This window comes from Rana temporaria, chromosome 2 (assembly GCF_905171775.1).
Source record: "Rana temporaria chromosome 2, aRanTem1.1, whole genome shotgun sequence".
Lineage (NCBI taxonomy): Eukaryota > Metazoa > Chordata > Amphibia > Anura > Ranidae > Rana > Rana temporaria.
This window is the reverse complement of record NC_053490.1, coordinates 532,852,912-532,866,765: the sequence shown is the minus strand read 5'-3', so window position 1 is coordinate 532,866,765 and position 13,854 is coordinate 532,852,912.

Sequence of the window (13,854 nt, the reverse complement as noted above, 5' to 3'; positions counted from 1 at the left end):
TCTTTCAGCCCACCAGCCCCACACTTACCCCATCTAGGTTGTGGGCAGCTCCAGCTGCTTCCTGCATCTCCTCCTCCTCTGTGGTTTCACCCTGCGTCTCCTCCTCCTCAGCGGCTTTTTCCTCAGCAGCCAATACGATCGCTTCTCCTCTCGGCCAATAGGGACTTAGGACCTGCTTCCCGATTGGCCGGGAGGAGAATCCGAAAGACTATAGCGAATATTAATTTGCTATTGTCACACAACTGGGTGGGCTCAGGGTGCTGTGCTCTGCGCCCCAAACCCACCCTTCAGGCTCTAATCATGTGCTTAAAAAAAAAAACATTGAAATCCAGTTGAGTTAAAGGTATCTACACTTGTGTTCCTCTAAGGCCTCTTTCACACTGGGGCGGTTTGCAGGCGCTATTGCGCTAAAAATAGCGCCTGCAAACTGACCTGAAACAGCGTCTGCTGCGTCTGCTGTTTCTCCAGTGTGAAAGCCTGACGGCTTTCACACTGGAGCAATGCGTTAGCAGGACCGTTACAAAAGTCCTGCTAGCCGCATCTTTTGAGCGGTGAAGGAGCGGTGTGTTGAAAGCAATGGGAAACCGCGGCTATACCACCGGAAATGCGGAGGCGCATTGCCGGCAGTATTAACCCTTTTTTGACCGCTAGCGGGGGGGTTAAACCTCCCTGCTAGCGGCCGAATACCTCCGCAATTCTGACGTTAAAGCGCCGCTAAAAATAGCGGCACTTTGCCGCCACCGAACCTCCCGCCCCAGTGTGAAAGGGGCCCTAGTGTAGTAATTTTCACTCAACCAGGTGCGTCAGAGGGGGTTGAGGTTGTTCTTGAAGTCAAGGCGCTGAACAGAGAACCCAGATCACCAAGTGGCTCCTTCTGAATTCATAAATTCGAAAATTCTGAATTCATAAATTCGTAAATCCGAAAATTCGTAAATTTGAAAACTCGGAAATCTGAAAATTCTGAAATTTGAAAATTCGGAAATCTGAAAATTCGGAGTTCGGAAATTCAGAAATTTGGAATTTTTTAATTTTAAAATCCGACAATCCAAACTTATGAAATTAGAAAATTATGAAATTTGAAAATTATGAAAATTCAAAATAAAAACGAACTACTAATAACTAACTATTAAATTATAGGTATTGGAATTTCCTTTCAAATCTGGCTGTTAGTGAACGTAACGAATACAAATTTATCTGAAGTTACGAATTATCCAAAATAAAGAATGCTGCCTCTAAACAAATGGAATGGAACGAAAAAATAAATAATAAATAATAATAATAATATGTTTTTATTATTATTATTGTTATTTATTATAATTAACCACTTAACGCCCGCCGCACGCCTATTTACGTCCACAGAATGGCACGTACAGGCAGATGGGCGTATATATACGTCCTTGCCTTCTAGCGGGTGGGGGGTCCGATCGGGACCCCCCCCCGCTGCGTGCGGCGGGCGGCTTACCTTGGGGAGCGATCCGGGACGACGGCGCGGTTATTCGTTTATAGTCGCGATCGCTCCCCGGAGCTGAAGAACAGGGAGAGCCGTATGTAAACACGGCTTCCCCGTGCTTCACTGTGGCGGCTGCATCGATCGAGTGATCCCTTTTATAGGGGACACAATCGATGACGTCAGTCCTACAGCCACACCCCCTACAGTTGTAAACACACACTAGGTGAACCCAAACTCCTACAGCGCCCCCTGTGGTTAACTCCCAAACTGCAACTGTCATTTTCACAATAAACAATGCAATTTAAATGCATTTTTTGCTGTGAAAATGACAATGGTCCCAAAAATGTGTCAAAATTGTCCGAAGTGTCCGCCATAATGTCGCAGTCACGAAAAAAAATCGCTGATCGCCGCCAATAGTAGTAAAAATAAAATAATTAATAAAAATGCAATAAAACTATCCCCTATTTAGTAAACGCTATAAATTTTGCGCAAACCAATCGATAAACGCTTATTGCGATTTTTTTTTACCAAAAATAGGTAGAAAAATACGTATCGGCCTAAACTGAGGACATTTTTTATTTTATATATATTTTTGGGGATATTTATTATAGCAAAAAGTAAAAAATATTCATTTTTTTTCAAAATTGTCGCTCTATTTTTGTTTATAGCGCAAAAAATAAAAACCGCAGAGGTGATCAAATACCACCAAAAGAAAGCTCTATTTGTGGGAAAAAAAGGACGCCAATTTTGTTTGGGAGCCACGTCGCACGACCGCGCAATTGTCTGTTAAAGCGACGCAGTGCCGAATCGCAAAACCTGGCCTGGGCATTTAGCTGCCTAAAGGTCCGGGGCTTAAGTGGTTAATTTGTTACTTTCCATTCATTTAGATACGGCATTTGGTATTACGGATAATTTGTAACTTTGGATAAATTTGTATTCGTTACATTCACTAACAGCCAATTTTGAAAAGGAAATTCCAATACCTATAATTTAAACAGTTAGTAATAGTTAAGTTATTATTAGTTAGTTATTATTTCAGATTTTCTAATCTTCTGGTTTTTGAATTTTCGGACTGTTGTTCTTACTTTTCGGATTTTCGTTCTTTAGAATCTTCATTTTTATTTTCTGATTTTCGAATTTCCGAATTTTCGAATTTCAAAATTTCAAATTTCTGAAAAGTTTTGAATTTCCGAATTTTCAAATATTGAGAAAAATTCGGAATTTCAAAAATTTGAAAATTCTGATATTTACAAATTAACTAATTTGTCGAAATTGGTTAAAAAAAACTAATTTGGAACTAAACCAATTGCACATGTCTAATGAACTATAAACTCTGCTGGGAGTTCAAAAGAGTTGTACTACGCTGTACGCTTCAAGGGGACCCTTAGCCTGTGCATTTTATGGTTGAAAAAAAAGTCAACTTGACTTTGCAGGATGTGTTGGGTACAGATTCAGATGGTAAGGAGAACCACTTGAGTAGGCTTGTGGTTACTGTTGTACGTGTTTACAAACAGCACTAGAAAGTATGCAACAGGATTCCCACCTTATTTTCTTATTTATCTCCTTATTTTAAAATGCCGAAATTTGTTACCAGTCAAGTTGTACAGCCAACCATCACTCAACCATTAAGAGACTTCCCCATTCTAGAAGAAGATCCCGATTTTCCTGGGAATTTTGTCGGCATGAGAGGAGTAACCAAGGGTCAGATTCACAGAGCAGATACGACGGCGTATCTCCCGATACGCCGTTGTATCTGTTGTTCTATCTATGCGACTGATTCATAGAATCAGTTACGCATAGATATCCATAAGATCCGACAGGTATAATTGTTTTACACTGTCGGATCTTAAGATGCAGTACCGCGGCCGCCGCTGGGGGGGGGGAGTTCGCGTCGTAAACCAGCGTCGGTTATGCAAATTAGGAGTTACGGCGACCCACAACGGTTTTTCGCGCTCGCTACGTTGCCGCTAGTCTAGTTTCCCGTCGCAAAGTTAGTCGTTTTTTTTGGTGCCTTAACTTTACACAGCAATCGTATTGCTGTATAAAGTATGGCCGTCGTTCCGGCGTCGAAATTTAAAAAATAACGTCGTTTGCGTAAGCCGTCCGGGAATACGGAATTACGCTACGCGCGTCGCCATTCGAAAAAATGACGTCACTTCGCGCAAAGCACGGCGAGAGTTCGGAAATGGAGCATGCGCGGTAGGTCCGGTGCGGGAGCGCGCCTAATTTAAATGGCACACGCCCATTTGAATTGGCCCGCCTTGCGCCGGAGGCCGCCAGCGTAGGTTTTCATCGCAAGTGCTTGGTGAATCAGGCACTTGCGATGAAAAATTGCGGTGGTGTAACGTATCTACGATACGTTACGCCGCCGCTCATCTACGTGAATCTGGCCCCAAGCTTGTAAAATTTTGGATTAGGACTTTAGAGGCCGATTTGTGTTGATCCTGAGTAGACGTCAGAGGAAAATTGTATTCGGTGACTGTACAATCTTCTGAACCAATTTCTCCAGTTCCTAGTTTTGAACCAAGGCCTCTCAGAACCAATAGGCCTCCAAAGAGATGCTGCAGGGCATAGCACTCAAGAAGGTGTGACTGATGCTCATAAAACAGTCTACACCTGTTTGCCTATTCACCTTTTTTACTGGCGACACCCTGCTTACTCCCTTTTTTAATGGTGACTACCTATTCCAGATTCCTGAATGTTAGGAAACATTTGTGCAATATACCCCTTCAGTACATAATATATTTTGTAAAATTGGCCCGTTGCCAACCTACTGTACACTATATTACCAAAAGTATTGGGACGCCGGCTATTTACACGCACACTTTAATGGCATCCCAGTCTTAGTTCGTAGGGTTCAATATTGAGTTGGCTCCACCCTTTGCAGCTATAACAGCTTCAACTCTTCTGGGAAGGCCGTCCACAAGGTTTAGGAGAGTGTCTATGGAAATGTTTGACCATTATTCCAAAAGAGCAATCGTGAGGTCAGGCACTGATGTTGGGAGTGAAGGCCTGGCTCGCAGTCTCCACTGTAATTCATCCCAAAGGTTTTCTATCGGGTTGAGGTCAGGACCAGTCAAGTTCCTTCACCCCAAACTCGCTCATCCGTGTCTTTGCAAAGGGTATGCCGACTCAATTTTGAACCCTACGTACTAAGAGCAGTATGCCATTAAAGTTCATGTGTGTGTAAAGGCACGTGTTCCAATACCTTTGGAAATATAGTGTATATGCTTCCACTTGGGAGGACCCAAGTTCAATTTTAAGTAGACGTGCACTGCCAAAAAATGTGTTTGTTTTCGTTTCATTTATTTATTTATTTTGTTTTTCGGGTCATTCGTTATGATCAAAATTCGTTGTTTCGAATAAATTCATAACTTTGAAAAAAATCAAATTAGTTACATTCTATTCGTTTAGATGCAGAATCATTATTTTGATTATTCATAAAAATCCAAAATTTGAAAATCCAAAAATGTAAAAAAGCCGAAAATTTGAAAATCCAAAAATAAGAACGAAAATCCGAAAATTTGTAAGAACGAAAATCCATAGTTGCATAGTTAATCACAATTGTTACATAGTTACATTGTTGCTTAGTAGGTGAGGTTGAATAAAGACACAAGTCCATCAAGACCAACATATGTGTGTGATTTTATGTCAGTATTATGTTGTGGTCGTTCAGGTGCTTATCTAATAGTTTTTAAAACTATCAATGCCCCCCACTGGAAAAAATCTAAAAATCCAAAATTAATAACGAACTAACTAATAATAACTAACTATTAAATTATAGGTATTGGAAAGTAGTGAACGTAAATGAATGTATCCAAAATGTACGAATTATCCAAAATAACGAATGCCGCATTAAAACGAATGGAACGTAACAAATTAATAATAAATGATGATAATAAAAAGTTTTATTACTATTATTAATTATTATTATTAATTTGTCACCTTCCATTCGTTTTAGATGCGGCATTCGTTGATTCGTATTCGTTACGTTCACTAACAGCCAAATTTAACAATAAATTTCAACACCTATAATGTAATAGTTAGTAATAGTTATTATTAGTTAGTTAGTCATTATTTCAGTAATTCTGAATTTTCGATTTTCGGGTTTTAGAAATTTGTGATTTTCGCTCTTATTTTGGAATTTTGGAATTTTGGATTTTCTCATTTCGGATTTTCGTTCTTTAGAATTTTCTCATTTCAGATTTTCTCATTTCGGATTTTCGTTCTTTCCAATCTTGGAAAAAAATTGTTAAACGTGTTCTTCGTTAATTCGACAATTTCCAAATTAACACATTTGTCGAATTTCATAGAAAAAAAAAGAATTTGGAACAAAACAAATTGCACATGTCTAATTGTAAGTACAGTTTACCATTTGCATGTTTATTCATATTGGTGTAGCCAGAAGCTGGATACTTACATTTGCCTGCAATCAGAAGAACAGCTGTGTAATTATGTTACCAAGGAGCTGTTTTCCCCCTTAGTGTTCCAGTTTAGCTGTTCTGTGATTCTTTAATTAGAGGTAGAGGTAGAGCAAGGCATCTTGGGACATGTAGTCCACTTGTAAAGGATTCACCCTCTGGCTGCATTGTGTGAAACTGCAACTACCAGCAGGCTGATGGAGAAGTGCAGATCGCTGGGAGGGACTATAAGAAGCAAGCTTGGGATCCTCAAGTCGACTCAGGGCAGCACTACATTGGTAAGAATTATACATGTGCAATTCATTTAGTTCTGAATTCGTTTTGACAAATTAGTTCATTCAGAAATTTCCGAATTCAGAAATTTCCAAATTTAGAATTTCTGAAATTTAGAATCTCGTAAATTTCAAAATTTTTAGAGTTTCTGAAATTCTGAAATTCAGAATTTCTGAAATTTGGAAATTCAGAATTTCAAAAATTAGAAAATTTAAGATTTTGGAAATTTAAGATTTTGGAAATTTAAGATTTCGGAAATTTAAGATTTCGGAAATTTGAGATTTCGGAAATTTGTGATTTCAGAAATTTGAAAATGTAAGATTTTGGAAATGTAAGATTTTATAAATTTGAAATTTCGTAAATTCGAAATTTCGCAAATTTGAAATTTCACAATTTAGAAATTTCGGAAATTGGTAAATTTCTAAAAAATACGTAAATAATATTGAAAATCTGAACATTCTAAAGAATGAAAATCCAAAAACCTGAAATAATAACTAATAATAACTTAAAGCGGAGTTCCGGACACAATTTCACTTTTTAAATATAATTACCCCTGTAATACACAAGCTTAATGTATTCTAGTAAAGTTAGTCTGTAAACTAAGGTCTGTTTTGTTAGGTTGTTACAGCATTTAGACACTTTATAAAATAGAAATTGACTGGGGCCATCTTAAGTGTGGGCATCATGAAGCCAGACTGTATGACTTCCTGGATTTCAGCCTTGCAAATCTCGCACATGCTCAGTGCTGCACAAGCAGTGTCAGATCAGGTTTCAGCACCTGTGCTGTCCAAGTCACATGATTCTTTGAGACTTGGGAATGCACAGACTCCTGGAAAGTTACACCCACTACATTCCCAGGCTGAGGAGAAGTTGGCGGGTCTGCGGGAAAAATTGAATCTTATGCTAACGGACAAAGCAAAAGACAAACTGAGTCGGTGTAAAAGAATTTACTATGAGTTTGGGAATAAACCCAGCAGATTGCTGGCGAATGCACTCAGAGAGACAAGAGCCCGGAATCAGATCGAAAAAATTAAAACGCAGGGAGATGTGGTGGTGAGCTCCACGCAACAAATAGCAGAAGCATTTAGAGATTACTATTCAAATCTATATAATTTGGATAAGCAGCATGTAAGAGCAAGTACCTCAGAAAGAGAAGAAAGGATTAAGGAATACTTAGTGTCCTCAGAAATGCCAAAGATATCCACAGAAAACGCAGAGAAGATAGATGGCCCGATTACTGTAGAAGAATTCCTGGGAGCCTTGGGAGCATTAAAATCGGGAAAGGCGCCGGGTCCCGATGGATATACATTGCGTTACTACAAAATTTTTGCGGAAAAACTGGCGCCTTGGTTCGTCGCGGCCTTCAACTCGATCCGCGACGGACACAGGATGCCGGCGGAAACCTTAATGGCCGAGATAGTAGTGATTCCTAAGGAAGGGAAGGACCCTGCCCAGTGTTCAAGCTATCGGCCAATATCTTTGCTAGATGTTGACTTAAAGATTCTGGCGAAGATACTGGCCGATAGACTGTTGACGTGCATCCCGGCACTGATACACCCAGACCAGGTGGGATTCACCCCGGGTAGAGAAGGCAGAGAGAACACTCAAAGGATAATAAGTACAATATACCTAGCCCAACAACGTCACCAGCCAGTAGTCCTGATATCCGCCGATGCGGAAAAAGCATTTGATAGGGTAGAATGGGGGTATCTAAAAGCTATTTTACAACACATTGGCTTGGGGAAGGGCCTACAGAACTGGATTACGAGCTTATACTCCTGCCCATCGGCAAGAGTGAAGATAAACGAGAAAAAATCAGACCCTTTCCCTATCCATAATGGAACTCGGCAGGGATGCCCTCTATCCCCGATCATATTTATCCTCACTCTGGAACCTTTTCTAAGAACTATAAGAGCAAACAGCGACATACGGGGTATCCGGGTTAGGGAAGATGATTATAAGGTGGCAGCTTATGCTGATGACCTACTGTTTACGTTACCGTCCCCAGTAACATCGCTTCCATGTTTATTAGCAGAAATAAAAAGATATGGAAAAATCTCTAATTTTAAAGTAAACTATAACAAATCGGAGGCAATGGGAGTTGAGGTGGACAGTGGGTTGCAGCAGCAATTAGCCGGCAGCTTTTCTTTTAGATGGACAGATTCCCATGTAGGATACTTAGGGACTAAGATACCAAAGAAACTAGGCAGGGTCTTTGAATTAAACTTCTTACCCCTGACAAAACAAATAAAATTAGACTTACAAAAGTGGGATAAAGACATTTTTTCATGGTTTGGCCGAATCAATATAGTAAAAATGAATGCGATACCAAGATTACTTTACCTATTTCAGACTCTTCCCATAACACTATCGATGGGATTTCTGAGGGATCTGAGATCTAGGTTTATGAAGTTCATATGGGCTGGTAAACCGGTCAGAGTCCGGAGAAATATATTGACCCTACCGAAAGAAAAAGGAGGAGTCGGACTCCCAGACCCTATGGGGTACTATGAGGCCTCTCATCTAGCACAAGTAGTGGACTGGTGCACACATCAGGCAGATAAACCATGGGTCAATTTGGAACGAGAAGTAAGCAATATCCCCATAGAAGGGTTGGCGTGGTTAGGGGAGAAGAAGATACCTCAGAGTGTTAAGAAACACCCAATGATAAATACCACACTTAGAGTAATTAGAAGGGTTTGTAAGAAAACGAAACTGGTGAAGTGTATCGGCCCTATGACACCTATTTTGGGAAATCTGAGCTTTGAGCCAGGTCTAACAGACCGACATTTTAGCAGTTTAAGACGGAGAGGAGTCAGTAGGCTGATACACTTCATGAGAGAGAATCATGTGATGCAGAACGAGGAACTAGAACAGGCATATGGAGAAGATATAGATATATGGAGACAAAATCAGTTGAGAACGTTTCTAGGCTCCCTGAAAATCCAAGAGGTAGATATAGGGATCCCGTCCAAATTTGAAGAAATTTGCTTAAAAAAAGAACCACTGAGACATACGTTATCATATATGTATAATCTATTGATCGAATCAAATGCGCCACAAGATCTTGTTTTTATACAGGCGTGGGAAAGGGAGCTGGGCATTAAGTTCTCAGAGGCACAGAAAAATAAGATCTTTTCATTTACACACAAAGCCTCAATCGCATCCAGGTACCAGGAGGGGGGATATAAAGTACTGACAAGATGGTATAGGACACCAACAATACTGAACCGGTTTTTCCCTAATACGTCTAAAGTTTGCTGGAGATGTCAGAAAGAAGAGGGCACCATGGTACACATTTTCTGGGACTGTCAGGTGATAAGAGAATTTTGGAAGATGGTCTCGGAGACAACCCTGGAAATTACCGGGGTGAATCTCGGAGACAGACCCGCGGCCTTCTTGTTATTTGACATTCCCATATCACTGGAAAACTATAAGCAATCCCTATTACGTCATTTGATAACAGCTGCAAAGGCGTGCATTCCAATCTTATGGAAGAATACTGCTCCCCCAACAAAATTACAATGGCTTAGCAGAATAAACGAGATATAGATGATGGAAAACCTTACAATGGGAATTCAGGAACGAGAGGAGATTTATTGGAGGACCTGGACTCCATACATAGAATATAGGGAACGTAACCCTTAGGGGGGGGAGGGGGAGAGACCAGGGGTGGCTCGGTGCGGATTTTTTTTTTTTTTGTATTTGTATTTGTTGGGGTGGGGAGGGGGGATGCAGGGTGAGTGACCAACACTCCCTCGGGACCAAGGTGCTTCTCCGAAGGTGGCAGACGAAGGCCTCGGGGCCGTGAAGGAGATAGTACCTTGGCCAGTATAGGGGAGATCAGAAACGGAATAGGAGGTAGTAACATAGAGATTGTGAGATGTTTAGGTGATGATATAAACGAATGTTACAATATTGAAGGTATTGAAAGAGCTGTACATGTTATTTTTTGTATGTGAAAAGAAAAAAAGACATAAAATAAAGAATTATAAAAAAAAAAAAAAGAAGCATTAAGCACCTAGGTGCAGGAAGTGGGAAGATTAAAGGGGAGTTCCAGCCATTTGTATGTTTATTAAAAGTCAGCAGCAACAAAAAGTGTAGCTGCTGGCTTTTAATAAACAGGCACTTACCTGCTCCAGCGCTCCAGCGACGCGCCGGCCGGGGCTCCGCTCCTCTCCCCCCCCTCCCCGGCCGGCGTCTTCATTTTCAGTGTGGGCACCCGGCCGTGACAGCTTTCGGCTTCACGACCGGGCACCCACTGCGCATGCGCGAGCGGCACTGCGCATGCGCGAGCGGCGCGGCCCGGCGCCGCGCCGTGTAATTGGCCAGGAGATCGCCTAGGACCTGTGACGTGTCCTAGGCGATCGCCTACAGCAGCCACTTCCTGAAGGCGATTAAGCTTAGTCGCCTACAGGAAGGAGGAAGTGGGACAGGAAGTCCCACTCGTGCTGAAGCCCCCACTCCCCCCCCAAAAAAATTACATGCCAAATGTGGCATGTAAGGGGGAGAGGAGTGGGTTAAGAGGAAGTTCCAAATTTGGGTGGAACTCCTCTTTAACTGTTCTGCCTAGCAACAACACTTTGAAGGCATCTAAAAAAAATGTTTTTTTCGTAAAGGACTAATGACATTTTTTTAAAACTACTGATGTAATGTTATATTTATGGGTGGAACTCCACTTTAACTATTAAATTATAGGTATTGGAATTTCCTTTCAACTTTGGCTGTTAGTGAACATAACGAATACGAATTTATCTGAAGTTACGAATTATCCGAAATAACGAATGCTGCATCTAAACGAATGGAACGTAACGATCTAATAATAATAAATACCGTATTTGTTGGTGTATAAGGCGACCGGGCGTATAAGACGACTCCCTAATTTTACATTTTTTTTAAGATTTTTTGCCTTTACTCACTTTATAAGACGACCCCCATTCCGATGTTTCATATTTCTTTCTTCTGGAGCCATATTCTTCTTCATTCTTGCTGGAGCTGAAGTCAATCACGGCAAGCGATGTATTCTATTAATGAATACAAAGCCTGCTTGGATTGGCAGAGGCTGTAACATCATCACCAGCCCACGCCTCTCTGACTCTCAAAGCCAATCCGAGCAGGCTACTGTATGTAGACACTCGGATTGGCAGAGGTTGTTATCCCAATATGAGCAGGCTCTGTATTCATTTGAATACATCACTCACCGGCATTGGGTAAGCAGTATATTACCGGTAATATACCGCTTACCCAATGCCGGTGAGTGATGTATTCAAATGAATACAGAGCCTGCTCATATTGGGATAACAACCTCTGCCAATCCGAGTGTCTACATACAGTAGCCTGCTCGGATTGGCTTTGAGAGTCAGAGAGGCGTGGGCTGGTGATGATGTTACAGCCTCTGCCAATCCAAGCAGGCTTTGTATTCATTAATAGAATACATCGCTTGCCGTGATTGACTTCAGCTCCAGCAGGCATCCGAGCAGCTGACCCGGCGTATAAGACGACCCCTGCTTTCTGGCCAGTTTTTTTAAGTGTAAAAGGTAGTCTTATACGCCAGCAAATACAGTAGTAATAATAAAAAAAACGTTTTATTATTATTATTTATTATTAATTTATTCCTATCCATTTGTTTAGATGTGGCATTTGTTATTTCGGATAATTCGTAACTTCAGATAAATTTGTATTCGTTACGTTCACTAACAGCCAAATTTGAAAGGAAATTGCAATACCTATAATTTAATAGTTATTATTAGTTAGTTATTATTTAGAATTTTACAGATTTTTCTTTATTTTTTTCAGATTTTTGAATTTTCGGATTTTCAAAAACTCGAAATTCCGAAATTCCAAAACTCTTGACAACAGATTGTTGTAGATACTCTCTGGAAAATTTAGCGTCTGCCTTTTTCCCTCTGCAGCACGCCAAATCTGTAATGGAGTCCGTTTTAACCCTCGCAGTACTGGCGGGAAGTGTGAAAAGACAAGGCTGGTACTCTCCCATGAGCAATGAGACTTGTTGGTTCTTCCCCACATTCTTGCAATGCATAATATGTGAAAAACATATTCTAAAACAGTAAAATTAGCGTAATAAAATATAAGCAGCGCTGTAAACAATGTAAGATAAAATATCAGTTTTCACAGGTATTCAAAAATAATGCTAATGTCCATAAACATCACCATGTGACAAAGGTGAATATGTGCACAAATTCCCAAAAATATATATAAATGTGTTTAAATATTAATAAAATATAAGTCCATATATCACATCAAGTAGGTTTGTGAAAAAATAATGATAATAGCTTCCTATCTTCCCCCACACCCGGTGTCAGTGAATCCTCTCCCGTCAGATGCAAAACTCACCAACTCAAATTGCCTTACAGTCTCGTGTTTGGCATGTAAACGTGTACAAAAAGACCTCACTGGTAGGTATAGCAGATAATTCCAGTTCCAACCAATTCACTGCCAGAAAGCTCCGCATGTAAATAAAAGAAGTGCTCAAAATAGCGTGATACCGTAAAATCAGTTTAACCACTTGAGAGCCGAGCTATAGACGAAAGATGTCCACAATGCGGCTCGTCCCTGGACGTCCTGCTATTTACATTCCCTGCGCACGCCGCCGAGGGCGCGCAGCTGGGGAAAACTGTGCCCGGCGTGTCACGTAATGCCGATGCGCATGCCTGGCGGTCTCGATGTCCGCCAGGTACCCGCGATCAACAGTGACAGAGCAAGGATGTGGAGCTCTGTGTGTAAACACAGAGCTCCACGTCCTGTCAGGGAGAGAGGAGAATGATGCTGTGTCTCTTGTACATAGGGACACAGATCAGTCACCTCCCCCAGTCAGTCCCATTCCCCCACAGTAAGAATCACTCCCAGGGAATACATTTAACCCCTTCCTCACCCCCTAGTGTTAACCTCTTCCCTGCCAGTCACATTTGCACAGTAATCAGTGCATATTTATGAGAATGGTCCCAAAAATAGTGTCAAAAGTGTCCGATACGTCCACCGCAATATCGCAGGCCTGACAAAAATCGCAGATCGCCGCCATTACTAGTAAAAAAAAAAAAAAAAAATTCATAAATCTACCCCCTATTTTATAGGCGCTATAACTTTTGCGCAAACCAATCAATATACGCCTATTGGGATTTTTTTTTTTACCAAAAATATGTAGAAGAATACATATCGGCCTAAACTGAGAAATAAAAGAAAAAAAAAATTGGATATTATTATAACAAAGTAAAAAAATATTGGCCCAGATTCTCAAAGGACTTACGACGGCGTATCGCCATGTACGCCGTCGTAAGTCCGAATGAGAGCCGTCGTATCTATGCGGCTGATTCTTAGAATCAGTTACGCATAAATTTGGCTAAGATACGAGCGGCGTAAGTCTCTTATGCCGTCGTATCTTAGTTGCATATTTACGCTGGCTGCTAGGTGACGCTTTCGTAGATTTCCGCGTCGAATATTTAAATTGGCTACATACGCCGATTCACGAACGTACGTGCGCCCGGCGTAGCAAGATACGTTGTTTACGTAAGACATACGCCGGCGTAAAGTTACCCCCTCATAAAGCAGGGGTAAGTCATGTTAGGTATGGACGTTGGAAACGTATGAACAGCGTCGTATTTTACGTCGTTTGCGTAAGTCGTCCGTGAATGGGGCTGGACGGAAGTTACGTTTACGTCGAAAGCATTGACTATTTGCGGCGTAATTTGGAGC